We start from the raw sequence: 13,843 nt of genomic DNA, 5'->3' as shown, positions 1-13,843 counted from the left end.
ATTTCCCTCAAGTGTCCCTATATCTTTAACATTGTTTCATTGCTTCATGGCCAAACTAACTTTTAAAACCAGGCTGAGAATTATGCGTGCATGTCATGTCACTAGAACCAGCATGAAAAGAATTGTAAAGAGGAGAAAAGAACTACACAAAATGACTAGAAATGGCAGAAAACAGAGAATTGCATTAGACAGACGGTGAAAGGGTTTAAACAACAAAACAATCTACATAAACTGAGGTACAATCCTAAAACAAACCTAGATAACACTGAATGAGATATTACGACTAAAGGAACTGGACATAATGAAAGGATAGAAGGGTTTGAGTCACAAGACAATATCCGGATTACAACCCTGAAATAACCCGGACAACAGAAATGACAACAACCTAAGCCACCAAAGCTCCTCTCCGGCTGACCAAGAAATGGAGCGTCTTTCCAATTACCAAGCACGGTATCTTAGCCACTGAATTCTGTATCAACAATACTAGGAACTTCACAAGTCTTCATCACATCGTTCTTAACAAGTTGCTTTTGGGCTCCTTTTGCTGGCTCGTTCTTAAGATCCACCTCTGGTACCGCTGAAAGCTTAGCGGCATGTGGGCCTCCGAAGCTCCCAGAAGAATTCTCACATTCCTTTTCAAACTAAGTCATACCCACCCTGCGCGTCTCATTATGCACAGGCGACGAACTTTGGATGGTGTCTGCTGCATCTGGATTTTGCACGACAATGTCGCCTGCATCGATAAGCTTCTGAATTGCCTTTTTTAGATTCCAACACTTTTCTATGTCATGCCCCGATGCGTCTGAGCAATATGCGCACCTTTGAGAAAAATCAAACTTCTTTGACTGAGGGTTAGGCATTTTTATCTGAATCGGCTTCAACATGTCCAATTGCCTCAACCTTTGGAACAGACTGGCATATGATTCTCCAATAGGGGTGAGAGCCTTTTCTCTTTTCAGCAGCCTCTCGTTCTTAAATGCCTGATTGGGCCGGAAGCCTGATCTAGGGGGTTTTCGGTACGCTCGTGGGGGTAGATAGGCATTTTGTGGAGCTGGTTACCGGGAAAGTGAGGTGCGACTTTGGAAATTCCGTGGGGAGAAGCAGCATTGGGGAGGGTCATCTGGTGCACAAGGATATTCACGGGTACGATGTCGAGGCTGGAAGTGTTGATCAGGAAAGCCCGTTGGATCATCTTTTCTGTTTCTCTTTCTTCTACCCAAGCTTACTGGGATGTTCTGAATGTCTTTCGAGCAACACATGATTTTGCCTGACTTGATTCCCTCTTCTACCATTTCCCCCATTTTTAACACATCGTTGAAAGGCTTACCTAAGGCCGGGATCAAATGACTGAAGTAAGTGGGCCCTTGTGCTTGTAGGAAAAGCTCGACCATTTCTTCTTCACCAATCGGGGTATTGACTCGAGCAGCATGTTCCCTCCATCTGAGCCCAAACTCTGTAAAGCTTTCCTCCGGCTTCTTTTCCATCTTAGATAGGGAGGAGCGGTCTGGGGTAACACTTGATTTGCATTGAAAGTATCGGATAAAGTCTTGAGCCATGTCACCCAATGTAGGCCACTTATCAACATTTTGACGACTATGCCAGTCCAAAGCTGCCCCGGTTAGGCTCTCACTGAAATATGCCATCATCAAGTCATCTTTCTCTCCCGCACTTCTCATTTCATTGCAATAAACCTTCAGGTGGGCTATTGGATCCCCAAACCCATCATACAAGCTGAATTTTGGTACTTTAAACCCCATGGGTAGGCGAAGGTCAGGAGACACGGATGGTTCTTTGTAATCCACGCTACCCTGATCCCTCATTCCTTGCTTGTCCCTTAAGGACTGTTCTATGCTTTTCAGCTTCCTGGGTACCCCATCTAACCCTTCTCTTCTTGTGAATTTTCCATTTTCAACATGAGGCTCATCCCGTGGGCCTTGCTTGTGCGAGTTAGGAACATTGTGAGCAACCTCGGAGGGGTAATATTAGGCGTTATGAGCCTTGGGCGGGTGTTCATTGTCGAGAACAGTGGATGTGACCGGAGGGCACTATTGGGAAAAGATAGTTGGACGACGAGTGATGGAGCTACTAGGGTGGCTGGGAAAGCTATGATAAGCGGGTAAATATGAAGAGTGTGGAGGATCGCCTGGCGCTGTGTCCGGAGTTTGGGTAAGGATAACGTCTAGGAAGCTGGGTGGTGGCGAGGGTGGTGCTTTCCCAGTCATCCATGTCCGATACATGTCTGCCACATGTTGTCTCAACATCTTTACCTCTTCTACCAACCCGTTGTCCTGTTCAACCAGCTGCTTTCGGACATTGGTATCAACCCACTCAGTTCTGTTGTTTTCTGCCATTGTCTTTTGCCTTTGTGTTGTAGGGAAGAGCTACTCTAAAACCACAAACCAACCACCTTTCTGGAATGATATGACAAAATGAAACCATCACGTCAGCGTTAGGGCATTTAACAAATTAGTAACCGCACATTTTGGGGGATGAATGCACCTAAGCAGTTAACAGTTCCTATTATGCTTTTGATCGGTCGCATGCGTCATCCCGGCCTTTCTTATTTCCGATTGCAATCTTTCTCTTCTCTTTTTTCTTCTTTTCACTCTTGCCTTTGTTTTCTCTTGTTCATATTCTCTCACTTTCTCGATTTTTTTCATTTTCTCTTTTTTCTTTCATTGTTTTTCCGCTCTTTTCTTTCCCTTTTTCTCTTGCTCTCTTTTTATTTTCTCTCTTTTTCTTCTTCTTCTTCTTTTTTTTTCTTTTTCTATTTGGTTACGGTCGAATCCTATGGAGATTGCCTACGTATCATGACCCCGCATGAATCAGACCAAGCGTAGTTCTTGGAGACAAAATGTAAATAAATAATAAAACAATTTTTTTTTGGAAATTTCAATTTTCATAACAAAACAACTTTTGATTACAAAAATTCGAAAACTAACAGACCCAAACAGGGACTAACGGACTCTGATAAATGACGAACTACAGACTCGAAGAACAACTAACCCAAAAGAAAATAAAGACTCCAGCACAAACTGACAGACTCTAATGGAAAAGAAAATACAAACTCCCATAACTGACAGACTCTAATGGAAAAGAAATACAGACTCAAGATATCATGAATACATTAGTGCTTCAATTGACCCTGGGACCCGCGAGGCATCATTCCGCCTTGCCGCCGGTCGACTAGCTAAATCCCCTTGGAGGTGGTGGAGATCTTCCATTACCCGGCGAAAAAAAAGCATCACGGTGGCGAAGAACGTAGACCTAGGCATATCCTCACAGCTGTTGCACTTTATTGCGATGTAATGAGCGATTCTTCTGATTTCCTCTCTTATGACACCTTTCTCTTGTAATAACCGCACAATCTGCTCAGTTCTGGCTCCCAAAGTTTGTTCGGCTACCTGATTCTGCTCTTGAAGTTGTTGCAAATCCATTTCTAATTGTGCCATTGCCATATAACATTGTTCTCTCTCAACCTTGAAATCTTTTGCTTGTTTGATATTCTTATTCTCCATGGTGATGATCTTTTTCTTTAATCCTGCCACCTCATTGTCAAACTCTTCTTTCAACTGCTTGACCAGACGTGCTCGTTCTGCCGCATTTTCAGCCAATTCTTTCCGAGCCCTGGCTAGTTCCTTTCCTGCTTTGTTTAAATCAAAACTGTAGTCATTCACCTTTTGTCTCAAATTATCTATGAGTTTTGCATCTTTGGCACTTCGGACAGGATTTTCCGCCGCTATTTTCATTTTCTGAATTTGGGCTCGAAGAGCCTCATTTTCTTCTGCTAATTTCTTCTTTTCGCCTTCATCCGCGGCGGCTTGCAAATCTTTCTCAAATTGCAAATCCATGACCTGCCAGTTTGCCTATTGTAGCGCTGTACTCGTGTTCTTTAGCCAACCAGTCCCACTGTTCCTGTGACGATTCGACGAAATCCTGGAGGTGGGGTCTTTTAGCAGGCCTCCCAAATGCAATTTCTTTTCTATACCAAGCATGATACTCAGGTGAAACCTCTCCTTTAGATCGATCCCGTACACAAGTATTTGCCGCCAGGTATTGACACTCACTCCAGATCTGGCGGACTGTTGCTTCAGGGAACTGGCCATCCGGTCCAATATCAACTACCCGGACACTGAGATCTTCATCTTTTGGCACTATCTGACACCTCCCGAGCTGCCTCAAACTCGACACGGGGCATAGGGCTGAATACTCCTAAGTCCCATCAATAGGAAATGAGGTCCGGTGGCTGGCATATATATGATTTCGTCCACAGGTAACCACCCAAATGTCCACTCTATCTGGCATGCAGTGACAGAGCGAAGGCGTGCCACCCACTCTGCGACCCCCTCCTGTAGGCTGATCCCACTAACCCTCGTAGAAAATTCCTCTATGCATGTCTTCTTTGACGACCCGTAACTCATAAATCGAGGACGGTGGCACAAGTGTTCGATCATCCACATCTGCAACAGCACATTACAACCCTCAAAAAAGTCCCCTTCGGCTTTGCAAACAGTAAGAGCACGGAAGATTTCGGCCACTATCATGGGTGCGAGGGTGCTGTTGGCCTGAGTGAGCAAAGTACTAACAACCCCAGCCACTCGTATGTCAATATTCCCGTCTTTTCTAGGGAACACCAGAAGTCCTAGAAAGGCCACCATAAATGCGAAACGCCTATGTTCTTCCCACTTAATGCGGTTTCCCTTACTATAGATTTTGTTCTCTGGCTTGTTGAACCCTCCTACATGACCATATCTGTTGTATATGAACGCCAAAGTACAAAAACCAGCTGCCAAGTCCGGGTTGTGTACCGTCCTGCTTATTTTCAATGAATCCAGGAACCTGTGTACGGCCACGGTCCTTGGAACAATCAGGTATTGGTGTCTCAGAGGAACCTTGGGACCTCCGATGTATCCGGATATCTCTTCCAATGTTGGGGTAAGCTCAAAATTTGAGAAGTGGAATACATTGTGAGCCGGGTCCCAGCACGTGACCAAGGACCTTATAATGTCTCCCTTGGGTATAATCTCCAACAGTCCGGGAAGGCCCCCCAAGTATTTCTTGACCTCGTCTTGCCCTTCTCCACCTAAATCATTCCACCACAGCCGCAACTCCAAAGGGGTTTTACTTATGAATGAGGAAGGTTCAGTTCGGATTGTGCTCATCTTGCACATTTATTAAGGTGATTAAGCGAAAGAATCATGATTTTATTCTATTTGACTCTAAAATTAAAACTGACTCCTTTTTCTCATATATTTAATTCTAAAACCAAAAGTCCAGCCTTGCAGATACAGCCTTTCAGCACCTCCGGAGGAAGATTTTAAGGTTGTGCCCGCTAACTGGGCAAAAATTAAAAAAAGACCAAAGGTGGTTGTTTATGCAAAATCAGCCTACCGGCGTCCCTTTCGGGGACATTCGGCTATTTTTGACAAAAACGGCATCACCTTACCTATTTACAGAATTTTATTCATTTCAGGCTATTTACAAAAAGAAGTTGGACCCGATGAGGGTTGCCTACGTATCCCACACCCCGTGGGAATCAAACTGGCGTAGTTCGGGCAAACAAAACAAACTATTTTTTAAAACAAGACTCTTTTTTTCATTGGTAAATAAAACTAACTATTTTTGAAAATAAAACTCTTTTTTTTTCTCTTTTTCATTTTCCATTGGCAAATAAAATAAACTATTTTTGAAAACAAGACTCTTTTTTTTCTTTTTCTTTTCTTTTTTTTTCTTTCTTTTTCTATTTTTCTCAAAAAATTCGGCAGAGTTTCGACGCTATGTGGACATTGGTTTTTCCCAAACAGGTAATTATATCTCTTTAACCCTCATACCGCTATTTCCTTAAAGGTCGGTAAGCATGCGAATCCACAACAATTAAGTGCACAAGTAAGATGCATCAGGATGGTCTATTATACCGGGTACCTGTCCTAGACGGACCCAACCCCTGTGTTGAGTCCCCTAAGTCAAAATGCACATGATGCAGATAAGCGTTCCTACTAGGGATCCGGCATGAGGCTGAGTTATTCTAGGTTCAAAACCTGGGTATATGTTTTAGACTGTGTACCTAAGCGGACAACTTGAGTCGAGGATGGGGCTACGTACCGGGAACCAAAAGGCCATCCGGCTTAGTAACTTGTCCGGCCTCTTTCTTATTTCAAGGTATGACACTAACAGAATAGGGAGTCTCGACCAGCGAGCACATCCCCGGAAATGAGAAGAGAAGGGTTTCGTAACAGTTTTATATATACATTTCAGATAATATCAAAGCGGTAAAAAGCAATATTTTGCACATTAGTCCCAAACATGTAATAAAATCAAATAAACAAATCTAAATACAACAATTATTCCAAGCTCGAATTCTGAACCCTGAACCGAAGTTCTGGGTTCTTGTCCACAACAGAGTCTCCAGAGCTGTCACACCTCCTTTTTTACTTACTACTCCCTTAAGGGGTATAATAATAAGGGAGTTATTTCCAACTTGAAGTGGCAGTCGAAACGGGATTTACTATTAAGAGAATTCAGAGTCGGATACAGAGTCCGGGAGTGATAGTGAGGCTTCAGTCTTTGAATCTGACAGTGAGGCATCATCAGTGACAAGGTCCGATGATTCTTCTGGGGAAAGTGAATCAAGTTATAGTTCTTCAACTGATACAGAGGAAGAGAGGAGGAGGAAGAGGAAGAAGAAGAAGCAGCAGAAGAAGAAGAGAAGGCACCGAAAATACAGCTCAACCTCTGAGTCTTCTGATTCATCTTCAGACTCTGGGTCCGATTCTGAAGAGCGAACTAGCCGTAAGAAGAGCAGCAAGAGGCATACCAGAAAGCGGTGAAGCATTGAACAATATGAGTAATCAGAGGTGTGGTATCTGGTTCTTTGACGTTGAAAATATTTATATTTCTGTTCTCATGTGATAAAGAGCTTTTGAGCAATGCACCTATTATAACTAGGATTTGCTGTTTCAAACGAATATGTTTCTATTGTAAGCTTATGTTGTGTTTNTCTTGGGGTAGTGAAGTAGAAGCATGAGGGAGGAGGATTTGTGGATTTATCTTCGCCGCCTGCGACGGCTGTTTTAGTGCCGGCGACGGCTGTTTCCGACGTGCAACAGCAACAGCTACAGCCGCCTCCGCAATTGCAATCAAAGCTTGTTATTCCATCTGATTTGCCTTCCCCTGATTCAGTTTCAAATCAACTTCATCAATCCAGAGCAATTCCACGTGACATCCACGCCACAACTTTATCTTTCGCGATGAAGAAGAACATTTCTTGTAATATATTTTAATGTAATTTCAACGTATTACGCTGTATATTCATGTATTTCATTGTATTCGTTGTCTTTTTTTCCATTGTAATTCAATGTGTCTCGCTGTATTCCATGTATTTTATTGTATTCTCTGTCTTTTTTTCATTGTATTTCAATGTATCCCGCTGTATTCTATGTATTTCATCGTATTCACTATCTCGCTATATGCCATGAATGTATTCATAAGTTTTTTTTAATTAATATAATTTATGTATTCAGATGTATTATATAATTTCTCTGAAGATTGCTATATCTTTGGGGTATTTTTCGGTTGAGAATCTTTTTTATAACTGAAAATACAAAATTTGTGTGTTATAATTGAGTTTGTTGAGTTATATTAGGAGTCTATTATGTTAATTGATTCACTTTCCGTTTTAAAAATATTGTAATCCCCTATTTTACGTCGTGAATACAGCCGAATACAGTTGAATATAATAATTTGTCCATCTGTAATCCCATGTTTCACTCCATGAATACAGTCGAATACACTCGAATACAACAACTGATTTGCTGGACTTCCCTGATTCACGCCTATTTTTGCTACTGTATTCATGAAGACAATAGCTTAAATACATCAAATACATCTTATAACCACACAAAAGGTATCTATAATCCATAATATAGCAAATGGTATCTATAGATGTCTAATTACTACCAAAAGATAGTGCTTTATGAAAATTTCTCGACTGATAATGAACCCATATCGTTGACTGATATATTTGACATCTTTACACAAATAGCCGGCCAATTTTACCGTTTACTTTTTCTAGTCGATATACGTAGATTATACATGATTATACACATATTATACGTATGTTATCCATTCTCTGGTTATTTTTAGTTTAAGTAAATGAATGAGCCGCTATTTAAGTTAATTCTTATGGTTTTTATTTTCGAACCTATTCAATTTACGGAAAAGGTCCTGAAATACCGCTCTACTATTAGAAATTGTTTAAAATTACCCATCGTTATACTATTGGTTCAGAAAAGTCCTTACCGTTTTACTATTGAAACACATATACCCATAACTTAACGGACTAGACACGTGGCACCCATCCAAGGTTGTTGGTCCATCCGGTCTTAATTATACTCGACCTGCCCCATTAAGCTTGGTGAGCTGGACAGGGTATGTAAAATATAGGCATATAAATCAAGTAAATACAGTAATTTTGACTTAAAATTTTTAAAATCTAAAAAGAAAAAGTGCAAAATGACAAAGAAATAAATTAAAAGAAGGGTCTTAACAAAATTTATCCCTACCCTACCGTACACCTTCTTCTTTCTCCGCCCATATTCTTGTCTTCTTCTTCCCCTCTCCCCCAAAACCCATTTCCTAAATCTTCCCTTCCACCGCTTCTCCCCCATTTTTGTTTCTATTTCTCCATTAATTACCTTTTGAGGAGCAACTTTTAGGAAAGAGTTTACAAGTAAAGGGAAAACCTCCAGCATTAATAAAGTTTGCAGCGTCTTTGGGTTTAAGTAATTTTTGAAAGTTGAACTTAAATATTGTTCTGAAATCTAAATTTTGTGCCTTTGATGAGCTGAAATTGTTGAAACTCAGTTGAGATTGGTAATTACTGGGGTCAACTTGGAAGAATCCACCATAGTTAAAGGATGGAGATCCTAGGATCGAACTTTTAAAAATGTAAAACCTAATGTTGTTACTGTTCATTTGGGCATTCCTCCTGCTCAATTCGCTATATATTATGTTCCTTTATTCTAATAGAAGTTTAGTCACGGTGATGAAGAGGAATTTTTTGGAGAGACAAACTGAAACTGGTATTGATGAAGGTTGTTTGAGGAGGACGGTGGAGGTGGAGGTGGAGAGGTATAGTAGTTGCCACCGCTGGAACTAGGAGGAGAAGGTGGCGGGGGATAATTGTTAGAGGAAGATAATGATGGAGGAGACAGTTGTTTTTGTTAGTTAGAGAGTGGAGATGGAAAGGGGGAATGAGATCAAATTTGTGGGTTGGGCAGAGGATAATGGGGCGGGGCGGGTCTAATTTAAGGCCAGATGGACCAATAATTTTGGATGGTTGCCACGTGTTTAGTCCATTAAGTTAGGGGTATGTGTATTTCAATAGTAAGACAGTAAGGGTATTTATGAGCAAATAGTATAACGAGAAATAATTTTAAATAATTTCTAATAATAGAATGGATATTTGAGGACCTTTTCCGTTTATAGCTTTAAGAAAAAGGCCCAAGTACTGCTGGAACAGTAAAAGATAAAATAGTGACTACTATCAACTTTGATGTCGTACTTCTGTGGAGTGAAGTAATTAGTTCTCATCTTTTCCGCCTCTTTTCTTCTTTTTTTATTTTTGGGACTATTTTATATGTTGGGGAGTAGATATTTGACTATTGGGCCATCCAAAGACCTTCCTCTTTATTGTTACGAGAAACTACCCGTTATGTCCGCTCATAAGCAAATTAGTACTAATATTAGCTAATTGGTTATTTGTAGATAAAAAAAGGTTAAATTTTTGTTTTCTTTTGAGTTGGTGTTGTTGTAATAGATTGGGTACATCTCAAGGAGTTTGAATATCAATTTTGGGATGATTTGGTACAGTTTTGAGGTGGTTTGAATTAAAAATTTAAAGTAAAGTTGAATATGAAAAAAGATTATACGTGTATCACACTGTGTATCGTTTGTGTATTACATATGTATCATAAGTGTATCGCAGGTATATCTATGTATACCTATGTGTGAGATAGATGCGTGACACATATGCCACAGAAGAATTTTTTTAAACTCGATTTTAACTACGAATTTTGATACCAAACTAGTCAAAAATACCACCAATCTTGCTCAAATTTTGTATATTGCTTCATCTATATGTTTTCAATGAATTCCAGCCATGCTCATTAAAAAAATCTACATTTGCCTAATTTTATTTAATATTATATGTCACTGATAATGATTTTTTACTCAAAATTAGGGTGTGTTTATTAAGAAGAAAAATGTTTTCCATAAAAATGTTTTCATAGAAAATGTTTCATGAAAAATGAGTGGTTTTGTCACTTAATTTCCCTTGTTTGGTTGGTGAGTGAAAATCTTTTTCCGACTAGTGTTTGGTTAGAGAGTAGAAAATATTTTTTAGGAAAATAATTTTTTATGTTACTCTTGTAACAACCCGGTTAGTCGTTCTAAGAGTTGTAGCCCCGTTCTCTCATTTCTGTTTCTTTATATGTTGTTCAGCTGTGTTGATTTGTATCGAGTTGGTAGGTATGGGTTCGAAGTAGTTTTGGAGTGAAATGATCACTTAGTCTCCTAATTAGAAAGCTAAGTTAGAAAAGTCAACCGGAAGTTGACTTATGAGTAAAAGAATTCGGATTTGGATTTTATGATTCGATTAGCTTCGTTGGGTAATTTTAGACTTAGGAGTGTGTCCGAAATATAATTTTGAGGTCCGTGGTAGAATTAGGCTTGAATTGGCAAAAGTTGGAAGTTTAGAAGTTCTTAGGCTTGAATTCGAGGTTAATTTGATATTTTGGTGTTGCTTTGGGTGTTTCGGAGGTTTGACTAAGTTCAGGTAGTGATATATGACTTGTTGGAATTATTGATTGAGGTCCCGAGGGCCTCGGGTGTGTTTCGGATATGTTTGGGTTGTGTTGCGCTCGTTTTTCATATGTTTCGACGCCGTTTTTTCAAGCATAAATGATATCATATTGAACAAATGAGCTCCAATTTCTTTTTTGATTGAAGCATTAGATCCATATTGTAATTACGGACCTGTAGCAAAAAGAATCGTCGAATTTGGACATCGTATGAGGATTTTATGGTCATTTTACTAAGAATTAGGTTGCCAGATTTTTCAGATTAATTACGAAATTGCCACTAGCAGCGTATTTAAAAATCTGCACTATTTGCAAATATTAAAACCTACATATCTCCTTCGTTATAAGGTCAAATTGAGTGATTCAAAAGCCTAACTTGACTAGAATTTCACAAGGAATCCATTGGAGGCATAAAATACGAGTTTCGGGATTGTTTTGCTCGAGAAACGAGGCAGAATAGCTGGTAGAAAAAATATACAAAACTAGGGTTTGTTCATTCGGTCGTATTTTGAGTTGGGGAGCTCGGATTTGGGCGATTTTGGAGGCGATTTTCACCATATGGATTGGGATAAGTATTCTCTACTCGATTTTGATTATAATTTATGAATCCATCTTCGTTTTTGGGATTTGATTGATGATTTCAAAGTGAAATTGAGAGAGTTAGGGTTTGAGTTTTGGAGAGTTTTAAGTGAGGATTTGAGGGACCAAACGGAGTCCGATTTTGGCAAATTTTATATGGTTAGACTCGGGAGAGGACGAGGATTATTATTCTGTCATTTTTGACTGATTTTGAGACGTGGGCTCGGAGGCCGGGTTTTGGTCGATTTCGGATTTTTGGCATGTTTATGTAGTTTTTATTGTGTAATTCGATTCTTTAGACTATGTTGATAGTAGTATTCTGATTCGAAGCTTTTGGAGAATGAGTCGAGGGACGAGGACATCCCGGAGTAGGATTTTACGCTGTTGAGGTAAGTAACAGTTTTAACTCTGGCTTTGAGGGTATAAACTCGGAGAAATTGATATCATGTGATTGTTTGGTGGTGATACCCACGCTAGGTGACGGGCGTGTGGGTGTGCACCGCGAGGGATTGAGACTTGGTCCGTCCCGTAAGGCCAGGCCTAAAAGCTATTATCTATGGTTATGTATTTACTTGTTGTTGAACTTGTTTGCCTTCATGTTAGAGATCCTGTTTAGGTTTTATTCAAGCTCAATTTATTTGTACTCAGTCATAGAAATTATTGTACATGTTTACCTCAGTCTCTATTATTTGATAATATGCTGTGATACTTGATGTGGGCTGTGTTCCCTTATTTGTTGATGATGGAGAGGCTAGTGAGGTACATGACGGAGTGAGGCCGAGGGCCTGGTTATGAGGATATTAATACCATAGCGCGTGAGTTGTCCACGTAGCACGTGAGTTGACCGTGCGGGTCCAGGTATTGATACCATAGCGCGTGAGTTGTCCGCGTAGCACGTGAGTTGACCGTGCGGATCCAGGTATTGATATGGTAGCGCGTGAGTTGTCCGTGCTTAGCGCTTGGGCTTTGGGAGCCCCTCCGGAGTTTGTACACACCCCCAGTGAGCGCAGAGTGTTGAGTGTATTGAGTGTTGAGTGTTGAGTGCTGAGTGCGAGTGCTGAGTGATGGAGTGACATTGTTGTGAGGTTGCATTTACTTTTGCTGTTGCTGCATTTATCTGTTAAATTTCTTTGTGGCATTTACTGAGTTATGGAATTTACCTGGTTATTCCTGTTATTTTTAAAATTGTGAAAAATAAATAATTGGACTATTTTGCTCAGCTCGTCACTACTGCTCAGTTCCTTAGTTATTTCTGTTATTACTGAGGTGGTTGTACTCATACTACACCCTGCACTTTATGTGCAGATCCAGGTGAGTTAGAGCGCGGCGATCGTTGAGTTCAGGCCGGCTATCTGTGGAGATTGCAAGGTAGCTGCTAGCGTCCGCAGGGCCTTGTTACTCCTCTTGTCATTTCTTATTTTAGACAATTATATTTCTTAGTTCATAGTTTTAGACGCTCATGACTTAGTAACACCCCGATGTTTGGGACTCGTTTCCGTATTTTATATTTTTATATTTAGAGTTGGTTTAGTTTATCAGGATTAAATATTGAAAATATTTATTAAATTCTTATAATCAGATTAGTAGTAATTTTGGGAATTGGCTTGCCTTGTAACACGATAGGCGCCATCACGACCAAGGTTAGATTTTGGGTCGTGACAACTCTCCTCATCGCCCTCCCCCCCAAGCACCCTATGTTCCCTCTCCCTCGACCCCCCCCCCTCCTCCCCCCTTTACCCCCCTCCTCCCCCAAATACCCAACATTTTCATGACTCTATTTGCTTCAAGAATTTAATTATTCTTTTTTTTTTTAAATTCACACAAACCCAAATGAACTAATATGTTAATATACTTTTTTACGCAAAAACAACTTTGAAATTTGTGCTCCATAACTAAAAAAAATACTCATTTTTGTTTGTTGAAAAGGAAAGTACTATTTCTACCAACATGAAAATAAGTACTCATTTTGTTGAAATGAAAGAAAATACTCTTTTTGTTGAAATAAAAGAAAATAATTTTTACTACATCATTTTGTTGAAAAGAAAGAAAATATATTTTCTACATCATGAAAAGAAAGTAGTTTTTTTTCTAAAAAAAAAAAAAAACTTTTTTTTATATCGTGAAAAGAAAATACTCATTTGTTGAAATGAAAAAAATACTCTATCTATAACATGAAGGGTGTGCTTGGTATGACGGAAAATGTTTTCCTATTTTTCACTGTTTGGTTGCATAAAATAGTTTGGAAAATATTTTCTTAGATATCACATTTTCTGAACTTGGAGTAAATGACTTCCCTAGATAAAGTTAGGAAACATTTTCCAAAAACTCCACCTATTCTCAAATCTAACCCCAACCCCCTCCCCCTTTCTCTCGCCTACCCCGGCCCCCTCCAAAAAGTTTTTTTT

Source organism: Nicotiana attenuata, unplaced genomic scaffold, assembly GCF_001879085.1.
Source record: "Nicotiana attenuata strain UT unplaced genomic scaffold, NIATTr2, whole genome shotgun sequence".
NCBI classification, from domain to species: domain Eukaryota; kingdom Viridiplantae; phylum Streptophyta; class Magnoliopsida; order Solanales; family Solanaceae; genus Nicotiana; species Nicotiana attenuata.
This window is presented reverse-complemented; position numbering follows the sequence as displayed.